This window comes from Microcaecilia unicolor, chromosome 1, assembly GCF_901765095.1.
Source record: "Microcaecilia unicolor chromosome 1, aMicUni1.1, whole genome shotgun sequence".
In the NCBI taxonomy this organism is placed as follows: Eukaryota; Metazoa; Chordata; class Amphibia; order Gymnophiona; family Siphonopidae; genus Microcaecilia; species Microcaecilia unicolor.
This window is the reverse complement of record NC_044031.1, coordinates 388,696,128-388,707,801: the sequence shown is the minus strand read 5'-3', so window position 1 is coordinate 388,707,801 and position 11,674 is coordinate 388,696,128.

The window sequence follows — 11,674 nt, the reverse complement described above, 5'->3', positions numbered from 1 at the left end:
CACCCCCTTGGTAGATCGCTTCGCATCTCGAACCAACCACAAAGTCCCTCAGTTCTGTTCCAGGCTTCAGGCCCACGGCAGACTGGCATCGGATGCCTTCCTCCTGGACTGGGGGGAGGGTCTGCTGTATGCTTATCCTCCCATACCTCTGGTGGGGAAGACTTTGTTGAAACTCAAGCAAGACCGAGGCACCATGATTCTGATTGCTCCTTTTTGGCCACGTCAGATCTGGTTCCCTCTTCTTCTGGAGTTGTCCTCCGAAGAACCGTGGAGATTGGAGTGTTTCCCGACCCTCATCACACAGGACGAAGGGGCGCTTCTGCATCCCAACCTTCGGTCCCTGGCTCTCACGGCCTGGATGTTGAGAGCGTAGACTTTGCCTCTTTGGGTTTGTCAGAGGGTGTCTCCCGCATCTTGCTTGCTTCCAGGAAAGATTCCACTAAGAGGAGTTACTTCTTTCTATGGAGGAGGTTTGCCGTCTGGTGTGACAGCAAGGCCCTAGATCCTCGCTCTTGTCCTACACAGACCCTGCTTGAATACCTTCTGCACTTGTCTGAGTCTGGTCTCAAGACCAACTCTGTAAGGGTTCACCTTAGTGCGATCAGTGCATACCATTACCGTGTGGAAGGTAAGCCGATCTCAGGACAGCCTTTAGTTGTTCGCTTCATGAGAGGTTTGCTTTTGTCAAAGCCCCCTGTCAAGCCTCCTACAGTGTCATGGGATCTCAATGTCGTTCTCATCCAGCTGATGAAACCTCCTTTTGAGCCACTGAATTCCTGCCATCTGAAGTACTTGACCTGGAAGGTCATTTTCTTGGTGGCAGTTACTTCAGCTCGTAGAGTCAGTGAGCTCCAGGCCCTGGTAGCCCAGGCCCCTTACACCAAATTTCATCATAGAGTAGTCCTCCGCACACACCCTAAGTTCTTGCCAAAGGTTGTGTCGGAGTTCCATCTGAACCAGTCAATTGTCTTGCCAACATTCTTTCCCCGTCCTCATTCCTGCCCTGCTGAACGTCAGCTGCACACATTGGACTGCAAAAGAGCATTGGCCTTCTATCTGGAGCGGACACAGCCCAACAGACAGTCCGCCCAATTGTTTGTTTCTTTTGATCCCAACAGGAGGAGAGTGGCTGTGGGGAAACGCACCATATCCAATTGGCTAGCAGATTGCATTTCCTTCACTTACGCCCAGGCTGGGCTGGCTTTTGAATGTCATGTCACGGCTCATAATGTTAGAGCCATGGCAGCGTCGGTAGCCCACTTGAAGTCAGCCACTATTGAAGAGATTTGCAAAGCTGCGACGTGGTCATCTGTCCACACATTCACATCTCATTACTGCCTGTAACAGGATACCCGACGCGACAGTCGGTTCGGGCAGTCAGTGCTTCAGAATCTGTTCGGGGTTTAGAATCCAACTCCACCCCCCTAGGCCCATGTTTATTCTGTTCCAGGCTACACTCTTAGTTAGTTGGATAAGTTTTTAGGTCAATCTCAGTTATGTCCTCGCCGTTGCGAGGCCCAATTGACCATGTTTGTTGTTTTGAGTGAGCCTGGGGGCTAGGGATACCCCATCAGTGAGAACAAGCAGCCTGCTTGTCCTCGGAGAAAGCGAATGCTACATACCTGTAGAAGGTATTCTCCGAGGACAGCAGGCTGATTGTTCTCACAAACCCGCCTGCCTCCCCTTTGGAGTTGTGTCTTCCCTTCTCTTTGTCTTGCTACATATGAGACTGGCCGGCACGAGCCGGTTTCGGGCGGGAAGACGGCCGCGCATGCGCGGTGCGCATCGGCGCGCAAGGGCTAGCAAAGACTTTGCTAGTGAAGATTCCGGATTGGAGGGGCTGCTGTGGACGTCACCCATCAGTGAGAACAATCAGCCTGCTGTCCTCGGAGAATACCTTCTACAGGTATGTAGCATTCGCTTTACAGTAATTCTATAGGTAAAACATAGCAGCTAATCGTTTCTCAGTCATGCTACGCATACAATTTCCACCACACTCCCACAGTCTCATACCTGAAATGGCCAAGTGTTTTCCTCACAGTGCCTCACTTGACATCCGAAAAACTAGTCACAGACCAACTAATATAGCTGTTGTGACATCAGACGCTATCAGGCTGGTGACCAATGGTTGACCGAGTTTAGTAAAAATGACATCAAGCTATACATGAGTTTAAACCAATTGCCTAATCTGAAAATCCACTTTTGCTCCTGTTGGAGTAGAATCCTTCGAAAATCACCGCCCCTAACAAAGCAGAACACTGCTTGCAAGACCACACATTTTAAATAGAAAATTGTATGCTTGTGCTGTGTGCAATGTGTTACTGAAATTCAACAATTCTGTAGTCATACGGAAGGCTGATAAAGGTGGAGCTATAGTGCTCCAGGATAAAGATGATTATATTGCAGAGATTCAGAGATAGTTGCAAGTTAGTTCCGACTACAAGGTTACTTCCTGTTCCGGGGCAGAGGGAGCAGGGAACCAGCGGAGCCACACAGCTACTCCCAGCAGCTAAGAATGCACCCTGGAGGTGGAGGTTGATGTGCGGGGGGGGGGGGGGGGGGGGGGGTCGTTGCTCCAGAGGGGTGTCGTGCTGCACCCTGGGGGGACGGATGCCGCTGTACCCGGGCGGGGGTGCACAACAGCGATCCGCCCCTGGTGGCAGCCAAGCAAGGATCGTCACTGATCCCCTGGTAAATTGGGATTCAGAATTTCCTGAGGGGATTTTTATATAACTCTCCAGATTTTGTGTTCTAGGGCAGTTCTGGAGTACCCCCTTGCCAGTCAGTTTTTCAGGATATCCACAATAAATATGCATGCCATTGATTTGCATATACTGCCTCCATTACATGCAAATCTTTTTCATGTAGATTGTGGATAACCTGAAAACCTGAATGGCAAGGGGGTACTCCAGGACCAACTAGGGAAACACTTCTCTAGGTCCCACTGTAATATTTCTAGCACTGTCTTTTCATAGATGGGTTAGGGCTGTTATGGTGTGGTAAGTTTTCAGTATAGGTTTTGGGTGTCTTTTTGCAGGGGTTTGTGTTATTTCACAGTGTCTATTTGACTAGTGTTCTTCACATCCTGTAGAGTCACCACACAAACAAAAGCCCATCTTGATTTAAACAAGGTGTCTAGCAGTGGAAGGACTGGGTGTGCTATTCCTGAGGTGATGGTCACGATTTTAATATTTTTATTTGAAGTTAAGAAGACAGGTTGCCTGCTCTGGCCAATTCAGGGACCTCTTCTGTGTCCTGCCTCCTGATGTAACTTACTGTTTCTTTGTAGGCAGGATGCAACAGCGACAACCTGTATTAATCGTTGCCCGTCACAGCCCCTGAGCAACAACACAGACACTGCTGTCTAGCTGACACCAACCAGCGCCTATTTTATAAAAGTCTGCTCCCCCTGAGATGAAAACCTGGCTAGGCCTCTGGGTGGGATTGCCTGTAAATCCTGGTGGAGACTTTTAATTTTGTTGGCAAAGTATGCAGCAAAATCATTGCAGTTCAGTTTAGACTGGGCAGACTGGTTCTGTTGTGGGGGTTGCAGTAGGCTGTTTACTATAATGAACAGCTGCTTGGTTGAATTGGCAGCCTGTGCAATGCATTGAGAGAAATACTGTTTTTTGGTTGCTGTTAAGGCTTGGCGGTACTTTGCCATGTGCGTCCTGCAGTTTAGCCTGTCTTCATCCAGGTGAGATTTGCGCCATCTCCTTTTCAGTTTTCGTCCTTCGTGTTTAAGGATCCGAAGAAGGATACCTGTTTAACCTTAAGTCAATGGAGGAAAAGAGATATTGTGAGGGTCGGGACTCTGTGGGAACTGGATCCTGACCTTTTGAAGGGTTCTTTTACTGAGGATGTGCTTAATTAACAAAAGGACTGAAATGTATCTTTTAAGGAAATGTAATCTTTTTATGTACCTTTTGGCAATTATGCCAAATGAATGACATATCCTAGATGAAATATTCCAGTTCTTTGTGCTTTGAGCTGAGAAACTCTATATAAGTGCCTGGTCTAAAAGGCAAGGGTGGGCACTGACAGTCTTGGGTCTCTGGGGAGCCACAGGCTTAGTAAGTGCCTCACTTGCTGTTTTTCCCTTTGGCTTATGTATCCAATTTCCCCCTGCTTATTCTTGCTAAGAAACTAGTTTCTGCTTTGCTACTAAATTTGTAAGAATAAACAGTAAAATGTGATGATTGTTTTGTTTGTAGTTATCTTTTTGTGGTTGCCCAGGCTGGTGCAGTAGCGTAGCTATGGGTGGGCCTAGGTGGACACAGGCCCACCCATTCCTGGCTCAGGCCCACCCTGTGTGGTCTTCAAAATAGTTCAGCAGCGGCTGCCTCGCTCTCCTCTCTTCCTCTTCTTCATGCCCAGATCTGGCATTTGTCTCCCATCTGCAGCTCCACAACACACCCTTTCCCTGTTCTACCTCAGCACCTTCCTTTTACCATGCCCTGCCATCACTGACATCACTTCCTGTTTCCTCCCTGGCAGGACGAGGCAAAGGGAAGCATGTGGGGCTGGCCATGCAATGGATGTACATAGCTGCTGTCGAAAGTACGGAGGTATGGGTTTAGTTTCAGAGAGGGGGAGATGCTGGATATGGCCAGAGGAGTGGGAGAAAGATGCAGGACAAAGGGGGGGGGGGGGGGGTTTGGAAGGCCTACCCATCCAAACTCTGGGCCCACCCAAAATGAAAGTTCTGGCTACGCCCCTGGGCTGGTGTCCAAGAAAAATACAGCTGAAAGTATTTGGTTTGGGTAGGGGCTGGGTTTTGGTTCTGTGATCCATACAGCTCTGACAGGCCCCAACAGAAGTGAAACCTTTTGTAGCCTTGACAGTGAAAGAAGCCCATGAGAAAATTGTTTGGACCTCTGATTTATGCAGTGATATATTACAAAAATGCACTTGCCTTTTTTATTACTATTTCACAGGGGGTATTGAATAATGAGGGAAGGGCTTTCTTCATGCAGAAGTTACATTACATTGAGGACTTATATCCCGCTAATACCTGTTCAGTTCTAAGCGGTTTACAATCATCTTAGGGTTTTTTAATTTAGAACATTCCTCTGAGAATTATAGTAGGTTGCTTATGGGGTAGATAGGATACTGGTTAGAGTATGTGTTGCTTAAATAGGAGGGTTTTGATCTTTTTTCTGTCCAGTATCAGTCCTTTGAATGTATGACTAGAAACAAAAACATATACTTATTTATTCAATATCACAATTACTCATGTACACAACCTTTTAGGGTGGATAGTGTTCACAATGAGTTCTTTTTATTATCCACCAGAAAGGAAAGATAAGAGTTTTCAGTTTTGTCACAGTATAAGTAATCACAAGAACAAAACTAAGAAAACCAATGGACTTATAGCCCATTTAGTTATGGTTAAAAAAAGAGATCTGCATCATGCAGACTGCTTGAAACAAAATATATATTTTTATTTTGACTTATAAAATCACTTGTTCCTGAAACATGCTCAAAACAGAATAATCCATTTGTGTATTTAAAATGTAAACTTCTACAAAACAGATGAAGTGAAGTTGTAGGTCCATGTGTCCCAATGAAAGGAGAGTTTAATTTTACTTCCATTTAATTACAGTATATTCTATCTTTATAACACCAGGCTTCCCAAGGCAGATTACAACAGTTAAGATGAACCCGTCTGGAAATAGGATATCCTCACTGAAATTAGGCCATCTGTATTGTATAGAACAGTGTAGAAAAATGAGCATAAAATACAGAGATTATAACTGCTGTTTCTACCAGCTACAATAATTTTTTAAGCTGTTTTAGTAATATTCAATTTTTATTTCATGATATTTCTAACACTGTTTTCACTCAGAAGGTCTGCAGTTATTCCCCCCAGAAGGGCTGCTTCCTCCTGGATCCAGCACCTCCAACATTGCTGCATGTATCTGGATCTAGCACTGTTTTCACTCATAAAAGCTACATCCACTTGGATCCTACCCTTATTCCTTACACCCCCCCCCCCCCCAAGAAGGGCTGCTTTCCCCTGGATCCAGCACTTATTCCACCCAGAAGAGCTGCATCCACCTTGATCCTGCTCTCATTCCCCCCAGAAGGGCCCTATTCCCCTGGATCTAGCACTTACCCCCCCCCCCCCCCCCAAGGATCCAGCACTGTTTTCTTCCAGAAGAGCTGCAGCCCCTCGGATCCAGCAATCATTTCCCCCAAAAGGGCTGCATCCTCCTGAATCCAGCACTCATTCATCTGCAAAATTGCTGCATCTACCTGGATCCAGCACTTGTTCGCCTCAAACATTGCTGCATCTGCCTGGATCCAGCACTATTTTCTCTCACAAAGGGCTGCAGCCTCCTGGATCCTGCACTCAATCACTCTCAAAAGTGCTGCTTCCTTGTCATCAAGCAGATGAAGCCATTATGTATGGGTTGTGTCCATCAACCAGCAGGGGGAGATAGAGAGCACTCAACTTTTCACAGTGCCTCATGGCCAGCCAGCTCCACTGCCTCTTCAGTATTCTCTATCTTCCCAAGCAGGGTGGCTGCAGCTTCTTCGAGCTCCATCAAAAATCTGCCTGGGGGTGGCTCCTGGCTTGCCAGTTGTTAGCCGGGGTGTTAGAGGCTATAGCAGCTTCACTTTGAAGGCACATAGGTTAGCCCTTTCCCTGCCTTACCCATGCCCCCGTGGATGTGGACATATTAACTTGCTTTTCCCTGTCCTTTCCCACTCAGTGGATGCAGCGGTCGGGGTGGTTAGGAGGACAAGGAAGGGCCTTTTCCACTTGGGCTTCAAGCAGTCAGACTCGTCCCATTCTTTCACCCATACTTCATCCCCCACCCGAAACTGGTGCGTAGGGCTAGTAAGGACCAAGGGCCCTACACTCTCAGTGTACTGTTGGATGTCCTGCACTACATCACGTAAGGCTTTCAGCTGGTTTACTAGGGAACTCTCACCCTGTATCTGCAAGGAATCAGGGAAGGAAGGCAGAGGTGGTGGCCTGGAGTACATCATTTTATATGGGGTGAGACCAGTAGCTTTGGGTGTGCACCTAAGGTGCAGCAATGCTAAGGGGAGCAGGTCGGGCCATTTGGATTTGGCTTCTTGGCATAGTTTAGCTAGCTGGTTCTTCAGGGATCAGTTGGCTCTTTCCACTACCCCACTGCTCTGGGGTCTCCAGGCACAATGTAGCTTCCAATCGAGGCCCAATCTAGTACTAAGTTGCTGGGTCACTTCACTGGCAAATGCAGGCCCGTTATCAGAGTTGATCTGTTTAGGGAGACCGTATCGAGGCAAGATGTAGTGAATGAGTAAGGAAGTAACTTCTTTAGCCATCTCCGTCCTGGTGGGTACAGCTTCAATCCATCCGGTGTACGTACATACTGCCACGAGGATAGCTTTGTAGCCCCGGGCCGGTGGCATGTGCGTGAAGTCAACCTGGCAGACTTGGAATGGGCTGGTGCCCTGGAGGATGTGGCCAGGAGCAGGACCTGGTCCTGTCCATGGGTTGTTCCAGGTGCAAGTTGTGCACCGACTGGAAGCATTCTTGGTCCAGAGGGATAGTTTGTTGACGTAGTAGGTCTTCTCGAGCAGGCGTCCCAAGGCGTCTCTGCCCAGGTGGGTGCGGTTGTGTGCTTCCCTGACCACCGTCCAGGCCAGGGCTTCGGGTATCCATATTCGGCCATCCTGTAGTAGCCACCATCCATTTCGCGATTCCAGGCCCTCTTGCCGGGCCCACTCGGTTTCTTGTGGGGCATAGATGGGGGCCTCTGTGGGGAGATGGACGAAAAGCACGGGGTCAGAGGAATGAGGGAGCTGACTCGCCCTTTTGGCTGCATCATCCACCCGCTGATTTCCCCGGGCAATGGGGTCCGTCCGACCTGTGTGAGCCCTGCAGTGTATCACAGCTACCTTCTTTGGTTTCCATACAGCCTCGAGTAGTTGGCAGATCTCAGTGGTGTTTGCGAGCCCTTTTCCCTCAGCTGTTAAGAAGCCTCTTTCTTTGTACAAGGCCCCGTGTACCTGGAGGGTGAGGAAGGCATATTTGGAATCAGTGTAAATGTTCACAATTTTTCCTTCTGCCCAGAGGAGGGCCCTAGTGAGGGCGATCAATTCGGCTTTCTGGGATGATGTTCCGGGTGGCAGGGCCATTGCCTCGATCACATGATCCTCAGATACGATGGCATAGCCAGCTCTCCGGATTCCTTCGATCACTTGGCTACTTCCGTCCGTGAACAAAGTGATTCCCCCCTGCCAAGGCTGATCTTTAAGGTCGGGTCTGCTAGAATGTACAGTGGCCATTACCTCTTCACAGTCATGGAGTGGTGGTTCCGGAGCCGGGAGAAGGGTAGCAGGGTTTAGGTTGGTGGTGTCCTGGATTTGCACCTCCGGATTCTCGCATAGGAGGGCTTGGTACTTGACTAGTCGGGAGTTAGTCATCCATCGGGGCCCATGGCTCTCGAGCAGGCCACGGATGGTATGGGGCCACAAGGAGCGTCTGGCCAAAGGTGAGTTTGTTGGCCTCGTGTATCAACAGACATGCAGCTGCAATGCTTCGAAGACACCCCGGCCAACCTCTTGCCACGTTGTCCATGCCCTTGGAAAGGTATGCTACAGGTCGTTGCCAGGTGCCAACCATTTGGGTGAGGACCCCAAGTGCCAACCCCTTCTTCTCGTCGACAAACAAGTGGAACGGTTTAGTCACATCTGGCAATCCGAGCGCTGACGGGGCCACTAGGGCCTCTTTGAGGTCCTGAAGAGCCTTCAGTTCGTGTTTCTCCCACTGCAGGGTTTGGCCCTCGAGTTCAGGTCCCTTCAGCTTGGTGTATAAGTCCTGGGTCAAAACAGCGAAATTAATGATCCAGATCCAGCAGTATCCAGCTGCTCCTAGTAGCGCACGCAGTTCTTTCTTATTTGCAGGAATGGGTTGGTTGCGGATAGCTTGGGTACGGGGTGTACCGAGCCTTCGGGTTCCTTCTTGGAGGCGAAATCCCAGATACTCGACTTCGATCTCACATATCTGGGCTTTCTTTCGGCTGGCTCGGTACCCTTGAGCTTCCAGGGTTTTCAAGAGGTAAAGGGTAGCTTCTGCACAATCCGTGTACGTTTCCCGGGCCACCAACAGGTCGTCTACATACTGGACGACAGGCCCGTACTCGCACTGGTAGATCTTCAAGTCTTGGGCAAGTTGATCTCCGAAGAGAGTGGGTGAGTTCTTGAATCCCTGGGGGAGTCGGGTCCACGTGAATTGCTGCTTGCTCCCAGTTTGTAAGTCTTCCCACGTGAAGGCAAACAACTGCTGGCTATCAGCAGCAAGAGGGATGGAGAAGAAAGTGATCAATGACACTGTACCACTTGGTTTGGGCTGGCACTTGGGCTGGAATGGAATACGGGTTGGGTACAAGGGCAACTATGTCGGCCACCTGGTTGTTGACCTTCCTCAGGTCCTGGACAGGTCTGTACTCTGACGTCCCTGGCTTCTTGACGGGCAACAATGGGGTGTTCCAGGCTGATCTGGCCAGTCTGAGGACCCCTTGTTGAAGAAGTTTCTGTAGGTGCGTCTGCATACTGTGTCGGGCCGCATAGGGAATGTGGTACTGGCCCTGATTGACGATCTGGGCATGTGGTTTGAGTTCGACCCAGATGGGGATGGCGTTGACTGCAAGTCCTCCGTGGTTCACTTCTGCCCACACGCCGGGCACCCCGGCCATGAGGGTTCTCCTCTGCCGTGCGAAAGGGGTATCCTGGCAATAGCGGCAGTCGTCGGGGCCTGCAAGCAGGGGGGCGTGTAGTCTCCATTCTTCTCGGACAGGGCAGATAAGTGTTACTGGCCGGCCTTCGAACTGGGCTTCTACTTCTCCCGTAGCCTTGAATCTTAAGGTGGCTTGGAGCTTGCACAGTAGGTCCCGGCCAATCAGGGGGACTGGACACTCGGGGATATGTATGAACTGATGAGACACCATCGTTCCTCCGATTTGGACATGGCGCTCCTTGAGGAGCGGGGCCATGAGGGACTTTCCTGAGGCTCCCACAATCGGTATGGTTTCTTTCGTGGGAGGGGCTATGGCAGTGGTGATGACAGATCGTTGGGCCCCTGTGTCTAATAGGGCCCTCATTAGTTGTGTCCCCACTTGGATTTCCACCAGAGGGTCAGTGGGGACTCTGCCCTCCCGGTCACTTCATGCGGAATAGCCCTGGGCCGCGTCGAGGGCCATCTGCCACTCCTGTGGTTCAGTATGTCCCCGGCCTCGGCCTCGCTGCCCTTGCCTGGGGCCTCTTGGGCGGTCGTCGTCCACCCCCTCTCGATTCTGGTCTCGTGGCTTCTCCGGGCAGTCCGCCCACCAGTGCCCTTCTTGTCGGCAGTTGGCGCACTGGTTCCGTCCTATAGGGGACCTCGTCCCTCTACCCCTTCGGCCCCTTCCCCTGCCGCGTGGTCTTGATCCCAGGCGCTCTTCCAGCACAGCAGCCAGTACATCCGCATTTTCACGCATCCGTTTACTTGCCTCTTTTCGGGCCTCGGATTTCTCTTCCTGATCGCGGTATCCGAACACGCGATCGGCTATAGCCTTCAGTTGGCTTATGCTCATCCCCTCAAATCCTTCAGTCTTCTGGAGTTTCTTTCTAATGTCTGGCGCCGACTGGCTAACAAAGCTCATGACCACTGTGGGGACATTTTTTGGATCTTCGGGATTTATTGGGCTGTGCCTTCTATACGCCTCCATCAGGCGTTCTAGGAAATCCCCTGGGCTTTCATGTTTCTGTTGAACAACGTTGTGGATTTTTCCCATATTAGTGATTTTCTGTTTTCCCTTTTTCAAGGCCGTTAGATAGGCCTGCTGGTACTGGCGGTTGCGGTTCTGGCCATCCTCAGTCCGGTAATCCCAATCAGGACGTGCGGTGGGCACCTCCCTTCTTAAGCGGTCTTCTGTCTGCACTTCGTCCGTGTGGGCTCTCCTGACTGCTTCTTCCATATTCTGTTGTAGCAGGCGGCGTTCTTCAGTGGTCAGGATGTGGGCACTCAACTGCCTGAGATCACCCCAGGTCGGGTTGTAACTGTATATTATGCCCTCCACCAGTTCTACAAGTTGTTCAGGTTTTTGTTCGTAGGAAGGTCCATGCACCTTCCAGTTATACAGGTCAGCACTAGAGAATGGGACGTGGGTGTAGACTGTTGACTTGATGGGCTGGCCTTCCGGGGTCGGAGTGTACGTTGTTGATTGTCGAATCGGAAACAGGTCGGCGACATCCGCTCGCTGGCTTGGAGGAAGGGTACTTATTGGGCTCGACTGGGGAAATCGAGTTATCGGTTTAGTAACCCTCTGACTTTTCCTGGAAGTTCCGGGGGCTGCGGATTCGGGAGTTTCTTCAGCGTCCGACTCTGGGGCGGAGGCCCCGGCGGTACTCTGGCCCTCTGCCAAGTTCGCGAGGTTGGGATATATGGGACTGTAGGGGGGTGGCGCTGGGTCCTCCTCATAGGCCTCTGCCGTACTGAGTATAGGGGCCTTCTGAACCTTTTCAGGATTTTGGGAGCCCTGAGCTTTCTCTCGGATATCTTTCGGAGGTCTTGGGAGGGTACTAGTGGTACGGGGCGTAGTTTCCACGGTAGGGGTATTTCCTACGGCCTTTGCGACGGCCAGTGTAACAGGGGATGTAATGGCCCTGGGCGGGGCTTGGGCGTTCAGCCTGGTGG